Source organism: Triticum urartu, chromosome 4 (assembly GCF_003073215.2).
Source record: "Triticum urartu cultivar G1812 chromosome 4, Tu2.1, whole genome shotgun sequence".
In the NCBI taxonomy this organism is placed as follows: Eukaryota; Viridiplantae; Streptophyta; class Magnoliopsida; order Poales; family Poaceae; genus Triticum; species Triticum urartu.
This window is the reverse complement of record NC_053025.1, coordinates 435,155,088-435,173,049: the sequence shown is the minus strand read 5'-3', so window position 1 is coordinate 435,173,049 and position 17,962 is coordinate 435,155,088. Positions and strand designations below refer to the sequence as shown.

General features: G+C 50.5%; 1 long non-coding RNA gene across 1 annotated transcript; it reads left to right on the top strand.

Moving 5' to 3' along the window:
• Positions 1-580: 580 nt before the first annotated feature.
• On the top strand, positions 581-3,875 carry LOC125551902. The gene is made up of 2 exons (XR_007303307.1): positions 581-1,778; positions 1,871-3,875. It is a non-coding gene; the product is annotated as an uncharacterized LOC125551902 (long non-coding RNA).
• The last annotated feature ends 14,087 nt before the right edge of the window (positions 3,876-17,962 follow it).

Sequence of the window (17,962 nt, the reverse complement as noted above, 5' to 3'; positions counted from 1 at the left end):
CAGACTATAATGCGTTATCACTCTCACTTAGCCATAGAATTCTATAATTTTAAATTTCGGCAAAGCCCCTAGTATTCGAAAGGTCGAATTCGGGGCGTAATACACGCCTTAAGCCGGACAGGGTCGACTCCTCGCTCTAAGCGGCATAAGTCTTTAGGGACTTGAAACCTCTCGAACAGCGACCAGTCTCTCGCCTTATCATGACAGTCAGTTTTAGCTTTCTCTACTGATGTGCTTAGCCCAGCAGAACCGGGGCACAATCTTAGTAGTTCTTCTAGTGCTACCTTAGCCAATATAGCGGAACGTAAGGTACCAAAACATGGGAGCCAGGCAAACCCAACTATTGACCCAAGACATGATTCGGAGCTGATGCATATAATGCTATAAGTTCGGGGTGCCGCACTGTCAAAAGTGTTCGGACTTCTCATGCCGTATTATGGGGTATGCTTAAGCCCCTAGCGTATTGCCCGTACCAGAGTGTACGGGTGCTAGATGTCATGAATGAACATATATATATATATATATATATATATATATATATATATATAGGGAAAAGCAAAGCTATTTTATTTCTCTGGAAAGGTTGCAATCACAGCCACACATCCCTTGTTGGGATTTGGTCCCTCTACTTTCCCTCTTTTCATTTTCTCTATTTTAGATGGTTGATTGTTATTTCCTCTTATAGCTAAAAATGGTCCCATGGTCCCCTGCTGATAGGCTACTAGAGCCAGCTAGTAGGCTGTCGAACGGCAGGAGGACAGTCATCGGCCCGTGCGCTCACGGTTCCAGCCCACGGTAGGTTCCATAACGCGAACGGTTCCTAGCCCACGAGAAGTGTCATTACTTTTTTTCTCGTCACTTTGGCTGCATCCTCTGACGTTTGCATACTCCTCCCCATCACTGGCTCGCCATGGCTTCCAGCACTCTTCTCTGATGGCTACCGCCCCATCCCCGCCCTCCGGCGACCAACCTCTTCCCGAGACCCTCTGCCAAACGAGGAGGAGGACGACGATGCGTTGCTGGCCTTCCGGCCTCCCAATTTCGTCGTCACCACCGTTGCATCCGTCACTCCCCTGGTCAGATCCGGTGACATTGAGCACGGGGTGCCTCCCTCCGATGCCGTCGCGACCTCCCCCTTCTCCACCAAGAACACCTTCCGCGATGGGATCTAGCCGGTGACCTCGAGCTTGCCCAGATGCGGCCAAGATCCTCCGCTAGCGCGGGCTTGTGCTCTTCTTACTTCCGGTGCTCGTGGTCGCCACACTGGGCCCTTCTTCAGCTCTCTAGCTGGCAACTGATCTCCCCCACCTCCACCTTCCTCTCACTGGTGCTAGCCTTGGCGCTCCACTTCGACGAAGACCAACCTCCCCAACTGGACGGCGTGCGGTGGCCACGCACGCCATCTGCCCGTCGCCGTGTGCCCCGTCCTTGTGCGATACGCCGTGTCCCTCCTTCGGCCCCTCTCTTTCTCTCCTCTCCTGCAAGCTCTCCCTCCCATCATGATGCTCTCTTCCCCGCACCACCACCAGCCGGAGGTGGACGGGATCCGACCGAGGAGGGGCTGCCTCGTTCGCACCACACGCGTCCGGAGCTCGACGAGTGGACGACGGCGTCTTAGGGAGGCCAGCCCAACTCTCCACAGCAGAGCAGCAGCAGCACCTCGTCCTCAGGGACTCCGGGTCCTCTACTCTGACGTTGGCATCACCATGCTCTGCTCCTACGAGTGCCTCGACATCCGGGTGGTGCATTTTGCACGCGATCGATGATCCACTTCCTAGGTGAGAAATATGTGACCCATGGCCCTGTCTATCTACAATGGATCTTGTGGCTATAGCATCACATGCAATTGCTGACGATGTGATTATTGTAGAATTAGGTGCTGCCTTTTTCCCCATTAAATTGGTGGTTAGATTCGTGAGGCCAGAGCTTCCTCGTTCGTGCCCCGCCGCCCCTCTGCTGTGTGCCGGGTGGGCTGCTCCGGCAGGCATGATGAGGTCCTCGACAGGGAATGCGGCTGTTTGCTCGGAGAGCTTGGCGTCCTGATGCTTGGCGTTCATCCCATCTCTATTCTTCTTTAATTTGCTGCTGCTCGTGATGACCTTTCTTATGTTTGTGTTAGTTTCCATCTAAGAGCTGCTATCTGTCGGGCTGAACACTTGGTTTCATGAGATACCGATTTAGTCCATCATAAAAAATACTTTTGTTATTCAATTATGAAGCGTTCATCTAAAAAAAGATATATGAAGAAGTGTTATGGAATTCCAGTAAAGCTGGAGGCCTACAAACTGGCTTGTCTCCATATTCTGTTGCACACGCCCGTGTGGTTGGTATCATCATGGGATTTTTTTTCGAGCTCCATCTTTGCTTCCATGTACTATGCAGTTAATATTTCTTATGTGGATTTGGTAGCTCTAGAGCGAGATGGTTGGAGTTGGCGAACAATTTCATTGTGCAAATTTCAATTAAAGAAACTTAATTAGCATGCTTTCTTTAGTGTGTGTATTTTAGGTATAGCTGCTTCTGTCTTTACTCTTTACATGTCAAGAAATTTTGACAAAATTCATACATTTTATTTTAGTTAGAATAAATTCAAGGAGAGAGCTTTAGTGTATAAGTAACAATTATGTAAATATTCATACTACTTGTTCCTAGCTTGGCGTTCTGTATTGAATTTTGTGACTGAATATCTAGGCTTAGAGCTCTGCAAAATATATGCTTAGCGTTTATGCATTTTGCATATCACCTATCGTAAAGTAGCCATTATCTTTTTACAACGCTCTCATACAGTACAAGAAAAAAGGAACATTGGTTTCACATGGTCGGGTAGTTAGCAAAGACATTCCGCGTCGAGCTTGGGTGCAGAGGTGATCTGTCCTTTTATCTTTTGGTGGCCGCTTCGGTGGTGTCGAAGGAAAGGGACTTTGCATATGATTTTCCAATCTTTTTAGTCATGTATGGTCGGTGCTTACGTGCCTTGTAACTTAATCTTCATTCTATATAAATGAGACACATATTACCATGCAAAAAAAGACATTCCTATTTACTCGGACCTACAAGCTAGAAAATGCTAAAAAAACTTAGCTTAGCAACATTAGGGCAACTCAACGTCGTGCACCAAACCGCCCCAAAACTTCTGGACTGTATCCAACGCCAAGGCAAAAGATAGATGCGTTCGAATTCCCACAAATAGGAAGCAGAGCTGGGGTGGATGGTAGGCATTCGGACCTCCGCCAATGTGTTTGGTTTAATGATAGACTGATTAAACCGGTGAACGCCTCCCGTGTCCCATGGGCGGCCCGGGAGATACCCTAGGGGCCGCTGCCCAACACTCCCCCCCCCATTGCCGCCGCCGAAGGGCGTCCTCGGGCAAAGCTCGCGTGGCGGCTGGGCCTGGTTCTCCCTTTCGTGAGGCGCTTGAGCGGCGTGGGCCTGCTCAGCTGAGCGGTGGCATTGTCGAGCTAGCAGCGACAAGGGGCGGCTTCGTCGGGCTAGCGGCAGGAGGGACGGCGTGGTCGCGTGGGCCACGACGGAGACACGAGGGGGCAGTGCACGCAGATCCTTCAGAGGCGAAGCTACGCTGACCTCGGTGCGGGAGACTAAGTTCTGGCACGGATCTTCATGTGTTTCTGCATGGCTTCTGCGGTGAGGGTTGAGTCGACATTCGTCTACAGCGTAGTCGGAGTTGCTAGCTCAGAGATTAGGGGCATCGATGACATGTGCTTGGGGAGAGGTGATGACGATGACATGTGTGCGCTAGCTCGACAAGGCACTCTTTGTAAAGGTGTGTGTTGGGTATCTTGTGTGTGTCGTTCAGTGGATTGTGACAGTTTTCGCTCGGTTTTCTGTTAATTAACAGGGCAATTCTCTTCTGATTATTTAATGTATGAGGCAAAAGAATCTGTTTAAAAAAATGATACACGGATTTGGATTATTGCTCAATCTTTACAAAGGAACCTTTATTTTTCATTGTCCAACCTTGCACATTGTATGGGTGCACTCTTTATGTTTGATTGGGCACCTTTTACCGATCCCTTTCTCTACCTCTTCCTCTCATTATAATGACATGATCCTTTATTTTCATTACCCAACCCTTGCACAATCATATGTATGCATTCTTTTATTTGACCGGTCGCAAGGGGGTGAGAATCCCCGCCGCCGCCGGCGCCGGCCGGGCTTCGCCCAGGCGCGCCCTCTGGCGGCGGCGGGAGGGGGAAGGGGAGGGGAAGTGGAGATGCGCCGGCGGCTAGGGTTCCTCCCCTACCGCCCGCAGGGGCGCTAGAGGAGGGGAAGGGAGACCTTGAAGGGTTTGGCGGATGTCACCATAAATATTACACTCCTTCTGAGCATGATTCTTTATCAAGCAACTCCATTTGACGGCCTATCACCGCGCCCGGCAATCATGTACTCCCAACATCTCTCTCTCTCTCCTTTGTGTGTGTATTGGTCTAGAGACAGATGTAGGTGTGTATTGGCTGGATTCGCCCGGCAATTATGTACTCCCAAACATTGCACGTGAACCTTAATTTTTCATTGCCCGAACCTTGCGTGCACTCACGGGGCATTTTTTCCCATCCATCTATGTCTATCTCTTCCTCTTAGTATATTGACACGAGATTATTATTTTTCATTGCCCAAACCTTGCATGATCGTATGTGTGCACTCTTTTTTATTTTTCCGAGCACCTTTTATCCCATTCCTCTCTATCTATCTATCTCTCCCTCATTATAATGACATGAGAACCTTTTTTTTTCATTGCTCGAACCTTCCGCAATCGTATGTGTGCACTCTTTATTTGACCGGGCACCTTCCATACCATCCATCTCTATATATCTATTTCTTCCTCTCGTCAGAATGACACGGGAACCTTTATTTTATATTGCTCAACCCTTTCCCGATTTGTATGTGTGCACTCTTTTAGTTTGACTGGACACCTTTTATACCATGAGCTTATACCCCTCAGGGCACCATACTTCATCAAGCAGCTTTTTGACAGTTTGCCGCCCCTACCAACAATCCATATACTGCAAATCTCACTCTCTCTCCATGTCAATATTCCATCTCTCTGTCTCTCCACATGTCGATGTCTCATCTATCTCTCCTTTGTGTGTATTGGTCTAGAGATAGATGTATTAGGATTTTCCAAACATTGCATGTGAACCTTAATTTTTCATTGCCCAAACCTTGCGTGCACTCTTTTTATTTGATGGGGCACCTTTTGTCCCATCCCTTTATATACTCTCCCTCTTAGTATATTGACACGAGAATTCTTACTTTTCATCAACCACATCTTGCACAATCGTATGTGTGCACTCTTTTTATATGGCCAGACACCTTTTATTCCATCCCTCTCTATCTATCTATCTATCTATCTATCTATCTATCTCTCCCTCTCATTATAATGACTTGGGAACCTTTTTTCTCATTTCTAGAACCTTGCACAATCGTATGTGTGCACTCTTTTTATTTGGCCGGGCACCTTTCATCCCATCCATCCCTATATATCTATTTCTTCCTCTCGACAGAATGACACGAGAACCTTTTTTTATGTTTCTCAAACCTTTCACAAATTGTATGTGTGCACCCTAAAGCCATCGCTAACTACATCTAAATGTGGATTTCTAAAACAATACAGAAAAATGACCTAAATGCGGAGTTGGTTGATTATTTTCAGCCATAAAAATGTTGCAAGTTATACCCCTAACGATGGTCTAGTATCCTCGTATCACTATAGTGAGCAAGGAAGCTTTATTTTCCATTTCACGAACGATGCACAATCATAACACGAGAACCTTTATTTGACATTGCCAAAACCTTGCAAGCTGTAATGCATGCACTCCTTTTATTCGATCGAGCACCTTTTACACCATTAAAGTCATATCCTCGGGGCACCATCCTAGATGTGCAACTCCCTATGACAATCCATTGCCACTCCCAACAATCCATATACTCGTGACCTCACTGTGAGCTAGTATCTCCATTTTGTTATAATGACACGGGAACCTTCATTTGCCATTGCCCAAATCTTGCACAATCGTAGTGTGCACTCTCTTCATTTGACTCGGGGCACCTTTTATAACTTTAACGTTATACCCCTCGGGACCACCTTGGTCGAGCAATCTAACATGAATGTTATACCCCGCGCGTCGCCGGCTCTGACCCGTCTTCCTCTCGTTTTCCATCAGATCGACCATCACCCATCGCTCTTTCTTCCTCGTTGTCCATCTCAATCCAAATCCTACCATCCCAACCTTCTTCGCCTCGCCTACCTTCCCTTCGCGGTCGAGTTGCCCCATCCTGTCCCTCTCCTTCTCCCATTCCCGTCATGGTGCTCCCTCACCCCGTCACCGTGCCCATTCTCTTCTACTCCAAGCCGATGGTGATGCGGGATGGGGTCTCCTCTCCTCGTTCCCCCCATTGCGTCCCATCTTCGTACTGCCTCCAATCTATTTGCCTCTATCTTCTTCCAGCCACCCACCACTAGCACTCATCTAAATCCAGTCACTGACTGCCCCTCCACTCCTGGGTTGCGCCGCTCCCTTCAGCGCCCTAAGAGATCAGCAACACCCACTAAAATCCACCACATCGAGGTCGCACCCCTCAGGCCCTTCCTCCTCTGACTTCACCACCGTCGTCTCTACCACGTCAAGGAGGAGAGCTGCACGAGGAGGTGACCACTCAATACAACGGTCAGCGTCAGCGTCAGCGTCGGTAGAGTAGCTTGAGGAGGCTCGGCATGAGCACCTCACCATGACTCCTGCGTGCCCAGCTGTTGTTGTGGTCCAGTTGGTTGACCGTACCTCTCGTTCCTTCTCCGGCAGCCACAAACGACCGTGGTATACGAGGCCGAAGCTGCCCCTGCCCCATGCTTCTATGTGATTTGTTTTTGAGCCAATTCATGAAGCTAGCTAAAGCTGATGATTGTGTGATTATCTCTTCCCATGCCCCTGGTGATGCTACATACTTGTACATATAATAATCAACTTGTATTAGAGCATTTGCAGGCAGACCCCCCCTCCCCCCGGCAATACGCCTGGGCGGACGGCTCGGTCATTGACTAGTAAAAGAAAACAACGCAGCTGGTCCCATACATCCGAGTTGTCTGCCACCCCTCAAACCCAGTCCAAATTTGGGCTGGGTTTGGGGACACCTGGGCTGCCACATTGGACTGGCCCACCATGGCCCACCCAAACCCCACATTCATATCCCAAATCAGGACGAACCCCTAGACCACATTCAACACACTCCAGTCCAATCTCTAATTCCGTCTCCTCCTCTTGTCACCCGCCTCTTTAGATCTATGGCGAGCGACGACAGCAGCGCCGACAACAATGTAGAGGATATCATCCTCCACATCGCGCTGCGCCAGTCGGTCCTGGACCAAGGTAGCAGCCCCGGAAGCTCATGTTCCGCGCCAGACCCCGTCGCCCGGCGACGTGGTGTGAGGGCCAAACACCGGCCCCTCGTGTCCAGCGCGTGACACTCCGGCCGCTCCGCGTCCCTTCAGATACACCGCCCCTTTGCGCCTGCTCTACTCGCTCCGGAGGTCATTCCCGGCCACCATTGCAGTACTCCTGCCCTCGCCAGTGCTGCCACAGATGAGGACGCCCGAATCCGAGGTGCAGGCCGCACGCCGCGAGTGGCAACGGGTGAGGGAAAGGGCAGCGGTGGAGAAGGCGTTGGCCACGTGCTGGCGGATCTGAATGACGCGCTGCTCATGTCCGTCCTCCGACGCTCCCTCACATGGGTCATCCGGCTGTAAATGCTCTTAGTACTAATACCACTCAAACTAGTATGCCTTTTTCACAAAAAGACATAATTGTCTTGCTACGTTGAAAAACTCTCTTTTAAAATATCAAATATAGCACGCAAGGAGTGGTGCCACCAAACTACTCAAACACATCATTAACCATCAAGTTTTTATTGGGATGATTAACCATCAAACAAATTGAAACCAGGCAAGGGAGCTGGCCAGCAGCAGCAGGCCCGCAGTCTGCAACCGGCAAAAATGGAGAGATAGTCACGTGGGGCAGTGGGGGCACAATGACAGGAAGACATGTGCATGAGAATAAGTGGAGAGGATCAAGTGTTGGGGAACGTAGCAATTTCAAAAATTTCCTACGCACACGCAAGATCATGGTGATGCATAACAACAAGAGGGGAGAGTGTTGTCCACGTACCCTCGTAGACCAAAAGCGGAAGCGTTAGCATAACGCGGTTGATGTAGTCGTACGTCTTCACGATCCGACCGATCAAGTATCGAACGCACGGCACCTCCGAGTTCTGCACACGTTCAACTCGATGACGTCCCTCGAACTCCGATCCAGCCGAGCTTTGAGGGAGAGTTCCATCAGCACGACGGCGTGGTGACGACGATGATGTTCTACCGACGCAGGGCTTCGCCCAAGCACCGCTACGATATGACCGAGGTGGATTATGGTGGAGAGGGGCACCGCACACGGCTAAGAGATCAAGAGATCAATTGTTATGTCTATGGGGTGCCCCTGGCCACGTATATAAAGGAGTGGAGGAGGGGAGGGGCCGGCCCTCTCTATGGCGCGCCCTAGGGGAGTCCTACTCCCACCGGGAGTAGGATTCCCCCTTTCCTAGTAGAACTAGGATCCCTTCCAAGTAGTAGGAGTAGGAGAGAAGGAAAGGGAAGTGTCGTTGTCAAAACCGGCATATCTCGGGTAGGGGGTCCCGAACTGTGCGTCTAGGCCGGATGGTAACAGGAGACAAGGGACACGAAGTTTTACCCAGGTTCGGGCCCTCTCGATGGAGGTAAAACCCTACGTCCTGCTTGATTAATATTGATGATATGGGTAGTACAAGAATAGATCTACCACGAGATCGAGGAGGCTAAACCCTAGAAGCTAGCCTATGGTATGATTGTTGATGTGTACATTGTCCTACGGACTAAAACCCTCCGGTTTATATAGACACCGGATAGGGTTAGGGTTACATAGAGTTGGTTACAATGGTAGGAGATCTTCATATCCGTATCGCCAAGCTTGCCTTCCACGCCAAGGAAAGTCCCTTCCGGACACGGGACGAAGTCTTCAATCTTGTATCTTCATAGTCCAGGAGTCCGGCTGAAGGTATAGTCCGGCTATCCGAACACCCCCTAATCCAGGACTCCCTTAGTAGCCCCCGAACCAGGCTTCAATGACGATGAGTCCGGCGCGCAGATTGTCTTCGGCATTGCAAGGCGGGTTCTCCTCCAAATTCCGTGTACCTGTTTGAATAAAGTCCGGTTTCTTGTAGATGTTGCGCTCCTTGGCTTCTACGCCCAATAATGGCCGCTTCCCACGTGTCAAACGAATATGAAAAGTCTGAGTGTTTTTACATTCACACCCCTAGCCGCGTAAATGAGCTTCCCTATTTAAGGGGACGAGGATTTAGATCCAATCCACACCTTCTCCCCTCCGCGAGTGTTCATCAGAGCGCATCCGACAAAGGTCCATTCCACCATGGCCAGCCGTCGCAACTCCTCCCCTCGCCCTTCCAGCCCTAAGCCTGGATATTGGGAGAGATGTTCCATCCCGCATAGCGAGCTAGTGACGCTCCAGACCAAGGGATTTCTCCCCTGGCCTATATGGTCCCAGTTCGAGCCGGTCTTGCCGTCTACAACTGCGGAGAGCAAGCAGAGAATGCCCCTAATCCCTCCAAAGGAGAGCAGGTGTGCCTTGTCCCTTACTTAATAAGGGGGCTCGGATTTCTAATCCACCCATTCCTCCGGGGGCTGCTGGAGTTCTACGGCCTCCAGCTACATCATCTCGCGCCTGCCTCAGTATTGCATATCGCGGGCTTTGTAGCCCTCTGCGAGCTGTTCTTGGGTGTTGAAGCTCATTTCGGACTGTGGAAGGAGCTATTTTGCCTCGTGCCCCGTTCCAAGAAGGGGTCAATGTATCAAGTGGGCGGAGCCGAAGTGTGGCGCATCGCCGGGACCGGATATCTGTCCGGAACCCCAAAGAAGGCGTCCGAAGACTGGCCCTCGGAATGGTTCTGTATAGAAGACGTCCCGCTGCCGGATCCTGTCCGGATCGGCCTCCCTGAATTCAATAGTGCTCCCTTAAAGAAGCGCCTAAGCTGGCGCCCACGGAGCCCTCAGAGGGAAAGTGACAGGGACATCATTTACTTGATGGGCCGAATAAGATTGTTAGCCCATTCCGGACTAACCATGATCGGGGTTATGGCCGAATGCATTATGCGGGGGGTGCAGCCGCTTCAGTATAGAAGCCACCCCATGTGGGACTTCAATGGGGAGGACGACGCCACCCGCTACGGTCGTAAGGGGCCGGATTCAGCTGCCGCTCTACTAAAGATCTTGTCCACTTTGTATAAGGGAGAAGAGGAAGAATTTCTCTGCATCAACCCTCAGGGTGGATTCTCCATGCACAATCCCCCGAGCTGGGTAAGCGGCCGTATTTACTTGTCCATCCGTTTTGTATTCCCATTGTTAAATATTCAGTCTGACAACTTTAACACAGGAACTGCGCCGGGCTGTTAAGGAAATAAGCAGCCCTCCTCCATAACCCGAGGACCCAGGATGGTCCCTCGACCCGGCCTCTCAAGAGGATGCGGACATATCTGTGGAGCTGATTGATGGAGTGTTCCATCAATTGAGCGAGGACAACGCCTTGGTGGCCATTACGGCCGATTACCCAGGGCTAATCCTGACGCCCCAGGTACCTAAGATCGAAGTCCCAGTACCCCGAATAGGTGTCCGCCCACTCGTGTTCAGTTTCCTGATTGTAACAGAACTTTGCAGGGGAGGTTTTTAAGGCAGAAGGCCGAACCTGCGGTGACAAGCCAACGAGGGGCCGTAGGGCCCCGTGGGCCAAAAAGAAGTGCAGTCCGGACCGAGGCGTCAACGCAAAGGTATGGCGCACCCCCTTATCCCAGGTGTTATACCTTCGAGGCACATTGACACTCATGCTCTCTTTAGGACAAAGAGACCTCGCCGGACTATACCCGGAGAGGCTGCCAATCGCACCTCCACCAGCCAGGCTCCAAAGCCTGGTCCGGAGGCAGAGGCAAACGCAAGGCGCGTGCCAGACGCTCCTCCGACGGAGGATGTGGACGGGTTGTCTGTCACCAACTCTGAGGTGGAGAGTGCCATGAACCACAGGCGTCGCCGGACAATTCTTCGCGACGCTTGTTTCTCCCAAGGGGCGTTAGATGCCTTCAACTCGGGAAATGCGCACCTCCGTGCCGCTCAAAATGGTCTAGCCAGAGCCACGAAGCAATATGCAAAGGACATACGGGTAAGAAAATTTTGGTAATTATATATATAGCAGTAGGCCCCGAGACTTGAAACAGTTAGAATAACTGATTTAAGGATCATTTGATATGCAGGTTCTTACAGAAAAGAATTCCCTACTGTCCAAGGAGCTGGAAGAGTGCAAAGCCCAACTAGAGGCCGCACTAGCTGCGGCAGGGGAGCCTAAGGAGACCCCCTCTGGTAATATACACTTCGAAAGATAAGTATTTTGCGAAGCACGGCTTTGGTGCGAATCTGACAAATGAAATTGCAGATGGCGCTGGATTGAATCCGGAAAGGCAACACCTCCTACGCCAGCTAAAGGCTGGTGAGAGGGTGCTGATAAATGTGATGGGGGAGAAGAACGATCTCCAAGATGCCAACACCAGGCTGGGCGTCGAGCTGAAAGATGTTCGTGCCCAGCTGTCAGACTCCGTGAAGGAGAATCAGCGGCTTCGGCGTGGCATATTTAGTAAGTGCTTGAACGAACCTTTTGAAAGAAAGTTCGGCGGGAAGTCGACTAACAGAGCAATGTCTATAGGTGTGCTAACAGGTCGTCCTATAGAGGAGATGCCCGGTTCTACGGGTGACCTTCTTCCCGAGCTCTCGCAACTGCTCGATCAAGTTCGGCAGGCGATGCGAGGCGTCGCCCAGGCCCTGTGGCCATCCGTCTCCATGCCCGAAGGTCTTGGAGAGCTTGCGGAGAAGCTAAAGGGAGCACGACGGCGCTTCCGATTGTGGAAGATATCAGCCTGCCGTCAAGGCGCTAGGGAGGCCTGGGCCATGGTGAAGACGCGGTATGCAAAGGCTGACCCCAACCACATGGCCGAGGTCGGTCCTATAGGGCCCGATGGGAAGGAGATCCCTGTAAGCTTAGTATACGGACAAGTAGAGTTGGCCGCAAAGTATTCCCAGCAGGACTGTAAATTAGATAGCCTGTTAGATGGTATTGAAGAGGAATACAACCAGTCAAAATGACTATGTAATTTAATTGACATTTATAATGCCTTCTAGCCGGATTGTAGATCATTTGTCATGGCCGACCTTTTCGCTTCATCCTCGGGACCTGACGGTCCGGAGTGTGTCCAAATTCCCATGCGGTTATATAGGAACCGGGGAATGCATGGAGACCAGGCGTAGGGGTCATTAGGGCGTGAACAGACAAGTGCCCGACTAGGTATGTTATATTACATGGTTAGTAAGAAACATCTTCCAGGGAGAATAGTTCTGTTAGGGGTTCCTTTCCCTGGGAGGCATGCCCTAAGGTGCATGTCCATGCTGCGAAAAGAAACGCAGGAAAAACATCTAGGGGCGTATAGATAAAAATAAAAAAGATCATCTTTAGTTCACCGACCGAATATTCCATTAAGAACGCTAGCTTTCGGCTTCACCCAGTCTGAGGTACACGTCCGGCTGACCCGGCAGTAACAATCGCAGAGGTGCTCTCTTTACCACCTAGCCGAACAATCGGGAACGTAGGGGTAAGCACAGGAGCCAGGCAACCCATTTTGGCCAAAACTTAAGTCATATCGATGCATATAATGGTGAATAAAAGGTACATGCGGAAGTGTGACACATGTGTTGGGCATGAAGCCCGCTTGAATAAGCTTTTGTTTAAAGAAGCCCCCAGGTTTGGATAGCGCGTCACTTTATGAGCCTTTAGAGGCTATAAGAGAGAGAGAGAGAGAGAGAGAGAAGAAGAGAAATGTAAGATAGAAAATATAAAAAATGGACAGAGGAAGGAGACGAACACAGAGTCCGACGCTAGGCATAGAATCTTCGGAGACGGGCTGCATTCCATGGGTTTGGCTCGAGTCGGTTATCCGATGCATCCCGCAGGCGGTACGCTCCACCAGTCGGGACATGGTCAATTATGAAGGGACCTTCCCACTTGGGCTTGAGTTTGTCCTTTTTCTTGTCCGGTAGTCGTAGAACTAATTCGCCAACGTTGTAATTTTTGGCCCGTACTTCTCTGCTTTGGTATCTTTGAGCCTGCTGTTGATAGAATGCGGAACGGGCTTTTGCCACGTCACGCTCTTCCTCCAAGGCGTCCAAACTGTGCTGCCGATCGAGCTCGGCTTCTCTTTCTTCGTACATGCGCACTCGAGGTGAGTCATGAATTATGTCGCAAGGCAAAACTGCCTCTGCGCCGTACACCATAAAGAATGGTGTGTATCCGGTGGTGCGATTCGGCGTGGTCCGCAGCCCCCAGAGTACGGAGTCGAGCTCCTCTACCCAGTGCGTGTTAGACTCCTTGAGGGACCGCACTAGTCTGGGTTTGATGCCGCTCATGATAAGACCATTTGCACGTTCGACCTGGCCGTTAGTTTGTGGGTGATAGACGGAAGCATAATCGAGCTTGATGCCCATGTTTTTGCACCAGAGTTTTACCTCGTCGGCCGTGAAGTTCGTGCCGTTATCAGTGATGATGCTGTGGGGGACGCTGTAATGGTGTACAACCCCGGATATAAAGTCTATCACCGGTCCGAATTCGGCCGTCTTAACAGGCTTGGCTTCTATCCATTTGGTGAACTTATCCACCATGACCAGTAAGTATTTTTGCTTGTGGGTTCCGCCTTTAAGGGGTCCAACCATGTCAAGCCCCCAGATCGCGAAGGGCCAAGTAATGGGGATGGTTTGGAGGGCGGTCGGTGGCATATGGCTTTGGTTTGCAAAGAGCTGGCAACCGGTGCATCGTTGGACTAAGTCCTGAGCGTCTGCCTGGGCCGTCGGCCAATAAAAGCCTGTACGGAAGGCCTTGCTTACAAGGGACCGGGCTGCAGCGTGATGACCACTGAGTCCGGCATGAATTTCAGCCAGGAGATTCCGCCCCTCCTCTTCGGAGATGCACCTTTGAAGGACTCCGGTGGTGCTTTTCTTATAAAGCTCTCCCTCGTGGACTCTGTAGGCTTTGGATCGCCGCACTATGCAGCGTGCCTCATTTTGGTCCTCGGGGAGTTCCTGCCTAGTGAGGTAGGCGAGGAATGGTTCTGTCCATAGGGTGATGACGGCCATTATTACGTGGGCTGAAGGGGTTATTTCATTGGCAGAGCCTCCGATTGTGTCAGAATGTTCGGTGTTGGGTAGTGCGGTTGGGTCCGGGCTGTTATTGTTCGGCTCCCCTTCCCATGCTACGGATGGCTTGAATAGCCTTTCCAAGAAGATGTTGGGGGGGGGGGTACTACATCGCGTTTTGCGCTAATGCGTGCCAGGACATCTGCCGCCTGATTATTTTCCCGGGCTATATGGTGAAATTCAAGCCCCTCGAACTGAGCTGACATTTTTAGGACGGCGTTGCGGTAAGCTGCCATTTTTGGATCCTTGGCATCGAAGTCTCCATTTATTTGGGATATTGCAAGGTTCGAGTCCCCGCACACCTCTAGGCGTTGGATGCCCATGGATACTGCCATCCGGAGACCATGTAAAAGGGCCTCATATTCGGTTGCATTGTTGGAGTCCGTGTACATAATCTGTAGTACGTATTGAACTGTGTCTCCTGTGGGGGACGTCAAAACGACGCCAGCCCCCAGTCCGGCCAACATCTTGGATCCGTCGAAATGCATGATCCAATTGGAATATGTGCCGTACTCTTTAGGGAGTTCGACCTCCGTCCATTCTGCGACGAAGTCGGCCAAGACTTGTGACTTGATGGCTCGTCGTGGCTTATAAGTTATGTCGAACGGGAGGAGCTCGATGGCCCATTTCGCAATCCGGCCCGTTGCGTCACGGTTGTTTATAATATCGTTAAGTGGTACTTCCGAGGCTACTGTTATTGAACACTCTTGAAAGTAGTGTCGTAGCTTCCGGGATGCCATGAATACCGCGTACACAATCTTTTGATAATGCGGGTACCGTGATTTGCAGGGAGTGAGGACAGTGGACACATAATAGACCGGCTTTTGAAGGGGGAATTTGTGTCCGTCCGCTTCTCGTTCGATGACGAGCACTGCACTTACAACCTGATGTGTTGCTGCAATGTATAATAGCATTGGTTCGCCAATGTTTGGCACGGCCAGGACTGGGTTTGTTGCCAGTATGGCTTTTATTTCGTGAGTCCGGCCGTGGCTGCATCCGTCCATTTGAAGTGTTCGGTGCGCCGAAGGAGGCGGTAAAGGGGTAGGGCCTTTTCTCCCAAGCGGGAGATAAAGCGACTTAGATCCGCGACGCATCCAGTTAACTTTTGTATTTGTTTGAGGTCCTTTGGGATATCCAGTTGAGACAGAGCTCGGATCTTGGCTGGATTTGCTTCAATTCCTCTACCGGATACAATGAAGCCCAAGAGCTTTTTCTGGCTGGAACGCCGAAAACGCATTTTTCCTGGTTGAGCTTGATGCCGTATGTTCGGAGGTTATCAAATGTGAGCCTCAAGTCGTCTACTAGAGATTCAACATGTCTTGTTTTGACGACCACATCATCTACATATGCCTCCACTGTTTTGCCGATCTGGCTTGCCAGACATGTCTGAATCATGCGCTGATATGTTGCGCCGGCGTTTTTGAGCCCGAAGGGCATCGTGTTGAAGCAGAATGGCCCGTATGGTGTGATAAATGCCGTTGCGGCTTGGTCTGGTTCCGCCATCTTGATTTGATGGTAGCCAGAATATGCGTCGAGGAAACACAACGAATCGTGTCCTGCGGTTGCATCGATAATTTGATCGATGCGGGGGAGGGGGAAGGGATCCTTTGGGCAAGCCTTGTTAAGGTCTTTAAAATCAACACACAGGCGCCAAGATTTGTCCTTCTTTGGTACCATCACCAGGTTTGCTAGCCAGTCCGGATGTTTTATATCTCTGATGAATCCGGCCTCACCCCATCTAAGGCTCAGAGGCCGAGGAATTTCTGAACTCGAAAATTTGGATTCCTGGATGTTGTCTAATGAATCCAGCCCGTCGCCTGACTCTAAGTTCAGGTCTTGAGTGGTATCCTCCCCTCCGCGGGTATCCGGCTTGGAGGGATCGGGAATCCGGACATAGCGAGTCCTTAAAATAGATGAAGGGTCGCCGCACTATCCCTCTACCACGACCACGTGATGGGTGACTTGGGGAGAGTTAATCTCTCTCAGATCGGTTTTAGGCCAGATCTGGTCGTAATCTGTAGTGACTCCCAGGGCGGCGAAGCGATCCAAGAGCTCATTTATGGAGGAAAGCTCCATTGGATCTAACTGCTCGGCAAGTTCTGAGCTGACATGAAGATTGTTTTCGATGGCTCGAGAGGTCATCGTCGGCGCAGAAGCCGATCAGGCGGTCATAAGGAAACCACCTAGCCGGAGGGTTTGGCCGACAGCCAAAGCTCCCTTAGCAACGGTACCGTCTTTAAAGACGGGGTGAGGCATCCTTCCTGATGGCGACGACACAGAGGAACTCTCAATGAAAGCACCAATGTCGGTGTCAAAACTGGCGGATCTCGGGTAGGGGGTCCCGAACTGTGTGTCTAGGCCAGATGGTAACAGGAGACAAGGGACACGAAGTTTTACCCAGGTTCGGGCCCTCTCGATGGAGGTAAAACCCTACGTCCTGCTTGATTAATATTGATGATATGGGTAGTACAAGAGTAGATCTACCACGAGATCGAGGAGGCTAAACCCTAGAAGCTAGCCTATGGTATGATTGTTGATGTGTACGTTGTCCTATGGACTAAAACCCTCTGGTTTATATATACTCCGGATAGGGTTAGGGTTACATAGAGTCGGTTACAATGGTAGGAGATCTTCATATCCATATCGCCAAGCTTGCCTTCCACGCCAAGGAAAGTCCCTTCTGGACACGGGACGGAGTCTTCAATCTTGTATCTTCATAGTCCAGGAGTCCGGCTGAAGGTATAGTCCGGCTATTCGAACACCCCCTAATCCAGGACTCCCTTAGGAAGGGAAAAGGAGAAGGAAGGAAGGGGGCGCCCCCCTCCCTAGTCCAATTCGGACCAGCCCATGGGGAGGGGTGCGTCCACCCTTTGAGGCCTTTCTCTCCTTTCCCTTATGGCCCATTAAGGCCCAATACGAATTCCCGTAAGTCCCCGGTACTCCCGAAAATACCCGAATCACTCGGAACCTTTCCGATGTCCGAATATAATCGTCCAATATATCGATCTTTATGTCTCGACCATTTTGAGACTCCTCGTCATGTCCCCGATCTCATCCGGGACTCCGAACTCCTTCGGTACATCAAAACACATAAACTCATAATATAATCATCATCGAACTTTAAGCGTGCGGACCCTATGGGTTCGAGAACTATGTAGACATGACCGAGACACGTCTCTGGTCAATAACCAATAGCGGAACCTGGATGCTCATATTGGCTCCTACATATTCTACGAAGATCTTTATCGGTCAAACCGCATAACAACATACGTTGTTCCCTTTGTCATCGGTATGTTACTTGCCCGAGATTCGATCGTTGATATCTCAATACCTAGTTCAATCTCGTCACCGGCAAGTCTCTTTACTCGTTCCGTAACACATCATCCCGCAACTAACTCATTAGTTTCAATGCTTGCAAGGCTTATAGTGATGTGCATTACCGAGTGGGCCTAGAGATACCTCTCCGACAATCGGAGTGACAAATCCTAATCTCGAAATACGCCAACCCAACAAGTACATTCAGAGACACCTGTAGAGCACCTTTATAATCACCCAGTTACGTTGTGACGTTTGGTAGCACACAAAGTGTTCCTCTGGTAAACGGGAGTTGCATAATCTCATAGTCAT